The sequence below is a fragment of the Giraffa tippelskirchi genome, chromosome 12, assembly GCF_054371585.1.
Source record: "Giraffa tippelskirchi isolate mGirTip1 chromosome 12, T2T-mGirTip1v1.2.pri, whole genome shotgun sequence".
NCBI lineage: Eukaryota > Metazoa > Chordata > Mammalia > Artiodactyla > Giraffidae > Giraffa > Giraffa tippelskirchi.
This window is the reverse complement of record NC_137286.1, coordinates 32,252,105-32,262,229: the sequence shown is the minus strand read 5'-3', so window position 1 is coordinate 32,262,229 and position 10,125 is coordinate 32,252,105. Positions and strand designations below refer to the sequence as shown.

The window sequence follows — 10,125 nt, the reverse complement described above, 5'->3', positions numbered from 1 at the left end:
CAGATGGAGAGATATACCATGTTCCTGCTTTGGAAGAATCAATATTGTGAAACTGACTATACTACCAAATGCAATCTACAGATTCAGTGCTGCTGCTGCTGCTAAGTCTCTTCAGTCATGTCTGACTCTGTGCGACCCCATAGACGGCAGCCCACCAGGCTCTGCTGCCCCTGGGATTCTCCAGGCAAGAACAATGGAGTGGGTTGCCATTTCCTGCTCCAATGCATGAAAGTGAAAAGTGAAAGTGAAGTCGCTCAGTTGTGTCCAACTTTTCATGACCCCATGGACTGCAGCCTACCAGGCTCCTCTGTCCATGGGATTTTCCAAGCAAGAGTACTGGAGTGGGTTGCCATTGCCTTCTCCGACAGATTCAGTGCAATCCCTATCAAATTACCATTGCCTTTTTTGACAGAACTAGAACAAAAAATTTCACAATTTGTATGGGAACACAAAAGAGCCCAAATAGCCAAAGCAAACTTGAGAAAGAAGAATGGAGCTGAGGAATCAACCTTCCTGACTTCAGACTATACTACAAAACTATAGTCATCAAGACAGTATGGTACTGGCACAAAAACAAATATAAACCAATGGAATGAGATAGGAATCCCAGAGATAAACCCACACACCTTTGGGCAGCTTATTTCTGACAAAGAAGGCAAGAATATATAATGAAGCAAAGATGGTCTCTTCAATAAGTGGTGCTGGGAAAACTGGACAGCTATGTGTAAAAGAATGAACTTAGAACACTCGCTAACACTATACACAAAGATAAACTCAAAATGGATTTAAAATGTAAATGTAAGATCAGAAAATATAAAAATTTTAGAGGAAAACATAGGTAGGGCACTCTGTGACTTAAATCACAGCAAGATCCTCTATGACCCACCTCCTAAAGTAATGGAAATAAAACTAAACAAATGGGGCCTAATTAAACTGAAAAGCTTTTGCACAGCAAAGGAAACTATAAACAAGGTGAAAATACCACCCTCAGAATGGGAGAAAATAATAGCAAATGAAACAACTGACAAAGGATTAATTTCCAAAATACACAAGCAACTCAGCAACTCAATACCAGAAAAACAACCCAATCAAAAGGTGGGCAAAAAACCTAAACTTTATAATTTTTTTAATTTGCCTTACACACATGCCATGTTCCACATGGAGAGGTTTTAGTATATTGGATTTATTTTTTTGTAGTATATTGTGCTTATCTTGTTTTTGGATATACTGTCTCTTAATATATCTTAGATATATAGATATATTAATATATATCTATAAAATACATTTACAATGGTGATAGACGGAGTTGAAAAAACTGGGGAGGGCGGTGTTATTACAAACAGAGGAGAGAATGAGAGTAAGGTGGGGGCATAACTGTAACTCTTTTTAAGAATTCAGAGGTTTTGATTCTGATGTTGAATAGATACTATATGCTTTTTATTTAGGCCCAACTCTAATACAGGGCCAATTATACTCTATTTTTTGTCTCATGGGAGATACATACTTGGTTTTTAGGAGGTATTGGAAAAAGTATTAGTGGATCAGTGAAAATTTGGTCAAACTAAAATTATTGTATGAGTAAATAGTTCTGTTTTAATAGACTTGGTGTAGGGCACTAGGGGTCATTACTTTAAAGACAGACCATTGTTGCAATTGTTCTGAGAATTACACTTTAACACTTTTACAACGTATTACGTGATACTTATAAATCTGGGGCCAAGATTTTCCTTTTTTGAGTCACGCCAAAATTACCTTTTGAGGAGGATCTCTGTTTCCACTGGTTGTGAATTAGTCTTTCGTAGCCCTCACATTTGTCACAAGAAGCTCTTAGCCTCCACCTCTCCTCACAGCTCTGCCAGTTGTTCAAGCATTTGGTGTCAAAAATTATGAAGTATCTGTCTGAAATTTTATGCTATTTTGTCAGCCTGCCATAGTTTCATAGGTGTTGGCAGAAGACACGAGACTTTTCTATTCGAGATGAACTTGATGACTCAGCACAGCAAGCACCATGAGCTTCATGTTTGTATGGGTTCCTTGGCCCATTAAGTTCCTTAGAGACAACGAAGGACAATGAAGGCAGATGCTGTGCACACAGTAGACTTGTGAGAGACACTCTGAACTTAGGAAGCCCTCAATTGTATGAAAGAGCTGCTCACAAGTTGTCAAACCTTCATTCTGGAGGAAGTCATTATGTTTATTATCCTGGTCAGGAAACAAATATGCCCTTTGCCTTAGAGGGAGAAAAACCTCTGTCTTCCAAAGTTGTTTGCTCTGTAGACCTCCTTCAAGAGACTGTCCATAACAAAGCTTCCGATGACTTTTTCTTGGAAGACAGGATGAAACACAAGAGACCAATAGAGTATGTCTGCCAATACACCACTCTGCATGTCATATACAATTATCTAATCATCTACTTATCTCGGATAGCTGGACTCTAATATTCATTCTATTTATTCATATAGTTATCCCATTTTTTTATTCAAGTATTTTGATGCTTATGATGTCCCAGGCACTGTGCCTGGTGCTATGCTAGATAAGAAATATAGTAGTAAGTAGAGACGGGCAGTTCTTTACCTTATGAATCTTACAGTCGATGGGGTAGAGAGATTTTCAACAACTTAATCACCCAAATAACTAATTATAATGTGACAAATAAAGTGCAAATAAGGTACTATGAAAGGGAATAATGGGAGACTTCGAAGTTCATATGGAGGAAAGTATAAAGCATTGAAAATTCTGAAGACCTGTGTACCTACAGTGAAGAGAGTGAGGAGGAGAGCAGCCGTGAAAAAGGCTGGGGAGAGTCAGGGTCCAGACAATGCAAGACCTGGTCTGCCGAGTTAAGCAGGGATTGGAATTTTATGCTGAGGGCACCGGGGGAATCCTGACAGGTTTTAAGCAGGAGAGTGATGCCATCGGAGTTGTCATTGGAAAGATTGCAGGGTCTCTGTAGGGACCATGACTAGAGGGCATAAGATTAGATGCACAAAATTCAGCGGTAGATGAAATATTGACAGATTGGTGTAGAAATTCACCAATGGATGTAGATGGAGGGAATTGGTTGATTCTCAGATATTTAGGAGGCAAATGACTAAAACTTGTTCACTAATATGGTGGGAGCCATCAAGGAATGCTCTTGGATCTTGTTTGAACATGATATGGATGAGCAGAAGGCCCATGCTGAGACAGAACAGAGTGAAGAGGGTGCAGGTTAAGAATTGACAGGTCAACACTCAACATCCATCATGATTATGTTTGAGAAAAATGTTATTTATTGGTCCTTTCCTTAGGGATATATAGTCCATCTGTTCCTCTCTGTTCTCCAGGTTCTATCCCTGTATTGAACTGTATATCTGGAACATCTTGGTCCTCCAGAGAATGCCTTTCATTGAACCCCTCTTCGGTGTGGTGCCTCGTTTTACGTGGGGAGATGTTATCAGAACCATGTGACCCTGTAGCCTTTCTGTGATGCTCAGGGTTTTCCCTATGAGAATGTATGGCAGAAACTGTTCTCTGATCTTGGTACAGGCTTAATAATTTTCCAAGCAACCGGGTGTTAATTTACAGACACCAAACTATGAAACAGATTGAGACTCTTTCTTTGTATTATTGACTCTTAGAAAGCTTGGAACCCATTTTGTTGTCCGCTTCTAACCAAAATGTAAGGCTTTATGGTGTACTGACCTCACTCTTACCTCCTAGTGCATGAGACTCTGTGGGATCCTGTCCATGGGATTTTTCCAGGCAAGAACACTGGAGTGGGTTGCCATTTCCTTCTCCAGGGGATCTTCCCGACCCAGGGATAAAACCCATGTCTCCCACATCTCCTGCATCACTGGTGAATACTTTACCTCTGAGCCACTGGAAAAGTCCCTCTTACCTCCTCATTCCTCTTTAAGCTTATTTAATATTTATTTTCTCTTGTTGAACTGTATTCTTTTTTTTTTTTTTTTTTTGATTCAGCTGCCTTAAATATTTTCTGAAACAAGCTGGAGTGTGAATAAATAAATACAATGTTAAGATAAAGCCATTAGTGACTTTGGACAAATTAATTTGCTAGGCTTTGATACTTCATCTATAAAATGAGAGACTTGAACCAGATCAACTCATAATATTGTTTACGGTTCCCACAGTTTCTCTTCCTACAGAAAACTGAGTGTTTTCAAGTTAGAGTCATCATAGATAATAGATACTTCAAGTGCCTTAAGACTTACTTCACAGGCCATCGTCTCTCATTGGCTCATGGAATTGTTGCTTCATGCAGAACATCCTTGTTCTTGAGAACGACTTGAGAGCTGCTGTTGTCAGATGTATTCTTTCTTGACATTCACTACAATACTCTATGCAGGACTGTACTGTAGTGAAGCCAGAAAACATCTCTTGCTCCCCTTTCTCACTCTTAACTGAAGTTTGGCTCATTTGCGGCAACTTCAAAGGAGTCTCCTTTTTGCTTAGTTAGTGCACATACATCTGCTGGTCTGGACTTGTCCCAAGAGCTACTCTTTGATAAGTGGGTCTGAACTGTGTCACTGCCTAGGCTCCTCAGAGAAGAAGCTGTTCCCCTGAGGGGTGATCAGGGTGCATGGTTGCATGGGAATAAAGCCAGAGGATCCTGCCCCAGGTGAGAGCAGGGGTTAATCTGAATTGGCCTGACTGAAAGCAGGCAAGGTACTCCATTGCCAGTTCTCATAGGCCCTACAGGATCCTTACTGTGGCCTGTTTGCTGGTTGGCATCACCACCTTCCATTACTCAAAGGCCAGGACTCCCTTTCTTGGTCTGTCATCAGATTGGATGGCAATCCATTTGATGCATGAGTAGTACAGTTACACCAATTTATAAACCACCTCTGTTCATATTTTCTGCCTATGTGGTTTCATTATATTACATTGTACATGCAAATAGACAAATGTTTTAGGTGCATCCTTTAATCAGACACATTGCTTACCTTAGATGGGCCATGCTCTATGCTCTATCAGCTTATAGAAACAAATGAGCCAGCCCTGCTGAACATCTGATTGGTGTCTTTGTGGCAAGATAGGTGAACAGGTACAAGGCAGGAGTGTAAAATGTTCATCAAGCTGTACATAAAGATGGTTGAGATGTTATTCATGTCTTGGGGCAGAGGATAAGGCAGGAATGTTGCAGGATTATCTGGGAATTAGTTCATGGAAGACAAGAAAATAACCATGGATTCCTTTTAGACTCTATTGTCTTACCTGCTGCAGCAAGAATCCACTGGAGTAGAATGATGTGACAGATCATGGGAATTTTTTTATGGGACAAAAGTTTGCCTGTATTTGTGAGTCTTTGCTAAATCAACTCAGTGCTGCAGTGAAGGGTGGAAGGAGGACAAACCTAGAGGAGGATGAAACTCTTTGTAGAGCTGACCACACAGGATAGCAAACACATTGGCTTTGAGAGGCTGACTTTGATTGCTCTGGGTCAAAACCTGTAAAAAGTTATAGTTCTATATCATCTCACAAATATGTTACAAAGATCAAAACAGAAAAAAAGAGTAAAGTCCCAAGTAGTGAAGGAGGTAAACCATCAGATAATTTCATACAAAATCAGCAAGGATACAAAAGGTCTAAGGACAGTCCTGTTGACTTGTCTAAAGCCCCAGATACAAGGTTCCTGTTCCTGTGTTGATACTGATTTAGTTAGGTGTCCACCAAGGTCTGGGCTTCCCTGGCGGGAAGACAGCCCTGGTGGCTCAGATAGTAAAGAATCTGTCTGTAATGCAGGGAATCTGAGTTTGATCCCTGGGTCAAGAAGATCCGCTGGAGAAGGGAATGGCTACCCACTCCAGTATTCTTGCCTAGAGAATCTGATGGAATGAGAAGCCTGGCAGGCTACAGTCAGTCCATGGGGTCACAAAGAATCAGACGTGACCGAGCAACTAGCACTTTCACTTACCACCAAGATCTAGGCATCGTAGTGAGTATAAACCTTGATATTTAATACTTAAAATTCTCATTCTGGAAAGTCCCAGGACAAGGCAAAGTCAGAGTCTACTTGAGATGCTGAGCTTTCTTTTCCCTAGGGACCAAGTGACTCCCTGGAAGTGAATGGAATGCTCAGATGTTCTAGGGGAGTGATACTCAGGGAAGTGAATTAATTGGTGCAAGAGTGCACATATATTTACCAGAACATACAGGGGGTCAAGGAATCTTTAGGAATATGAACACTTGTGAGACTTTACTACAGAGTAACAATAGCTGCCATGTGGAGCACTTTCTGGGTGCTAGGCACATAGATGCTAATGTATTATTTGGTGTTTACTTTATATATATCCTTAAAGATGAGGAAATCAAGGCTCTGAGATACTAAATAATTTTCCATAGAGTTAAGAGTGTTAGGAAATGAATGTGAGCTAATCTCTGTTACAGTGTCGAATATGGAAGATAGCAAGAAGCTAATGCTTATTGATCACTTACTTTTGGGGGGATCAAAAAGATTCCTGGGAAGTAAATTATTTCCATTCAAGTGAGGAGAAAATTGAGACTTAAAGAAGAGAATGACTTTCTATATGCTGCTTAGCTAATTAAATGGTAGAGTTGGGATTCACACCAAGCCTTCGTTACTCCAAAGTCCATAGACTGTTTGCCACAATGAATTCAGGTGGAATTTGAGGACAGTTGGGTTTTGTCTTGATCATCTTCTCCTTGATCCCTTTCCTTCCACCCTGGGACTGTGTACAAATCCAGAGCCTAATTTGAACCTAATTCTTATTCTCTGCTGTCAGATTGCTACATAGTCTGTCAAGTATAAAATGATAATATGATAAAAATCGATGTTAATGTGATGACAGGTGTGCATGAAATTTAGAAGGGTATTTCTGATTTTGATAAGGAGAAGCTGAATGCTTTGGGTATTGGAGAAAGGTCAGAAAAGACTCAATAATGGATTCTCCAAATTTCTGGAGAGAGTCTTGAATTCTTCTGGGCAGGCCCTTGGGGGACAGTGGGTGACTTTGAGTCTAACAAAGGAAGATATGAATTTGTCTCTTACTCTTGAAAGCTGGCTACCATGAGCTATTTTACGCTTTGTGATATTTCAGGGTTTCTCAATCTTAATGTTTTGACACTGGGGCTGGATCATGCTTTGTTGGGCTGTCCTCAGCATTCAGGGGGAGCATCCTTGGCCCCTACCCACTAGAAGCCAGTGAGACCACCTCAGTTATGATCATGAAAATATTTCTTTGGGGGCAGATTTTTTCCTGACTGAGAACCACTGATTTGAAGCAACTGAGTTTAATGACCACTTTTACAAGTTTGTTTTATGTATACAATTGTTATGCAGATTGTCTTGTATGAAATGAGAAGAACTAAACTAGAGAAGTCGCCTTGTGCCCCTATGGTTAGCATGGGTCTTCTCTCCTACTTGGTAGAAACAGTTACAAGGAAATTTCTTTTTGAAAGAGATAAGCCAAGAAACTGAAAATATAGACAGGTAGAAAAATAGTCCTTTAATGAAAATCCAGACTCTAAGAAAGAATCTATAAATGATTCCTTTTGGGGTTATTTTTAAGTTTCTCTGAATCATATGCATAAAATTGGTAGAGAATATTATTGGCTGAATTTTCAGTTAGCAGTTGTGTTAAAGTCCCAATATAAATTTATTGGGATACACTTTATTTTGTGCCTGCTTTAGTATTCAGAATTTCATTTCAAGGCCCCAGAAGAGCTACAGTTGTTATCCACCACAGTTGGCGGCTGCCTGCCACATGGTAGCCTCCTTTAATTAACTGTCAGCTTCTGTATTCTTTCAGCCTCCTTTGCTGGGTAGTGTGAGGTTTTTCAAAAGTGTCCTTGGTCATGTCCCCGAGACATTAAAGCTGAGAGAAGCACAGCGAGAGGACCAATTCCTTGTAATAGCTCAGTAAGTAGTCACATCCAGCAGCACTCCTCAGAATTATAACAGCAGTTTTAAATACTGGGAATTCTCATGTGTACCAGTGCTTCTTTCAGACAGCTCAAGTTTCAAAAAAGTTGACTCTTTTGCCTCTATTATAGAAAAACTATATGCTCATTGTGGGAGAGGTAGGAATAGTGTTACAAAAAAAAAATAATAGTTGTCTGTAATTACATCATTAGAAGACACTTGAAATTAAATTTTTAGACCCTTTTCTTTTAGGATTTTTTACCATGCATTTTACTTTGATGATATCACACTATAAAACATAATTTAGGAGTCTGCTTGTTAAAACTTTAAAGCTTAGCTTTATATCATGGGCTTGTTTCCCTGACATTTACAATCATTAAAACTTAGTTTTTAGAAAGCAGTGTTGAATTAATCATCACAGAAATTCTTCAGCTGTAGGTTAAAAAGTTGAGCATGATTCCTTTTTACAGAAAGAGAGTTAAAGCACGGAAGTGATTTTTATCCTATCTTGTACCCATGCTGATTACTGATGCTAAGGATGGAATTTGAATCTAATCTAAATCTGGTTAGATTTGTGTTTCAGAAGAGACACTCTGGTAGTGATGCAGAGTGGTGCCAGGCTGGACAGGGACACCAGTTGGGAAACTGGTACAAAAAACATAGATGGGAAAAGTCAAAGACCTGAAAAACTGATTGAGTAGGGGAGGAAAGGGAGATGAAGGATGAAGCGATATCCAGGGGTTACAAGTCCCCTTCACATTTGGTTAGTGGTCTTTATGGCAAGTGAGGAAAAGGAAGGAATCCAGGCCATCCTCAAGTGTTTAGTGTAAGCACTATTCATAGAGAACATAGAAGGGGGCACACTCAGGGAGGAAGGTGATCAATTCCATTTTGATGCAGTGAAAGGGAGATTCCCATAGGACAAGCAGGTGGAAATAGCAGATAGAGGGACTGTCTGTACATGGGTGATCGACTTGGGGAGATCATCATTTAGGAGGTCACTGAAGTGGATGGACTTGCCTCAGAGAGCCTGCGGGGTAGGAGAAGTGAGCCTTAGATGGAGCCCTTCTCTGACTCTCATAAACTTCCTTTTTGAAATTTGTCTTTTGGTTAATCTGTGATATTATTTGGTGTCATTTCTTCACTGAGATGGCTTTTTGCCACCAACCAGAGTTGTGTCTCCTGATCTCACCTGACCTTGCTGAAGCATTGGACATTGATAGTCATTTTCTCTGTCTTTCTGAATTTCCATTCTCTTTTCACATATTGCTGTTCCTTTCTCTCCCTGCATTTGTGAGAGTTCCTTTGTTGTTCCATCCTGTAGAAGCAGGTTAGCAATCTCACACTAATCCCAGCAGATAAACGGGTTCTCAGCTTCCTCAGCTCTCTCCTCTCTTGACACTTGTCTGACCTCTAAGCATCTCTCTGTGTTGTCTTAATCTGGTTTCTGCTCTTCCCAAGATTCCAGCTGAATTGAGGAAACAAGTTGGCATCCCAAGGACTGTATTGTTGTTCATTGTTCACTAGCTTAGCTGTATCCGACTCTTTGCGACCCCATGGACTGCAGCACGTCAGGCTTCCCTGTCCATCACCAACTCCTGGAGTTTAATCAAACTCATGTCCATTCAGTTGGTGATGCCATCCAACCATCTCATCCTCTGTCATCCCCTTCTCCTCCTGCACTCGATCTTTCCCAATATCAAGGTCTTTTCCAGTGAGTTGGCTCTTCCCATCAGGTGGCCAAAGTATTGGAGCTTCAGCATCAGTCCTATGTTTAAGTATTTGTTCAACATCTATTTCATGGAGGGTGGAGTGAAACTGCTTTTCTATTAATACAAGTGTAGTATGCCTTTATATATTTATAATTTATTTAGCCTCTTTTTTTTTCTTTTCAAATTCCCTTAAAAATGTACTTAAGTGCATTAATGAACAGTGTCAGTTCAGTTCAGTCGCTCAGTCATGTCCGACTCTTTGCAACCCCATGAATTGCAGCATGCCAGGTCTCTCTGTCCATCACCAACTCCCGGAGTTTACCCAAACCCATGTCCATCGAGTCAGTGATGCCATCCAACCATCTCATCCTCTGTCATCCCCTTCTCCTCCTGCCCCCAATCCTTCCCAGCATCAGGGTCTTTTCCAATGAGTCAACTCTTTGCATGAGGTGGCCAAAGTATTGGAGTTTCAGCTTCAACATCAGTCCTTCCAATGAATACCCAGGACTGATCTCCTTTAGGATGGAT

At 40.5% G+C, this 10,125-nt stretch overlaps 1 long non-coding RNA gene across 1 annotated transcript; it reads left to right on the top strand.

The window, feature by feature from the left end:
• The first annotated feature begins 3,937 nt into the window (after nt 1-3,937).
• On the top strand, nt 3,938-9,383 carry LOC145530464 (uncharacterized). The gene is made up of 2 exons (XR_014071808.1): nt 3,938-5,162; nt 5,860-9,383. It is a non-coding gene; the product is annotated as an uncharacterized LOC145530464 (long non-coding RNA).
• Nucleotides 9,384-10,125: the final 742 nt, after the last annotated feature.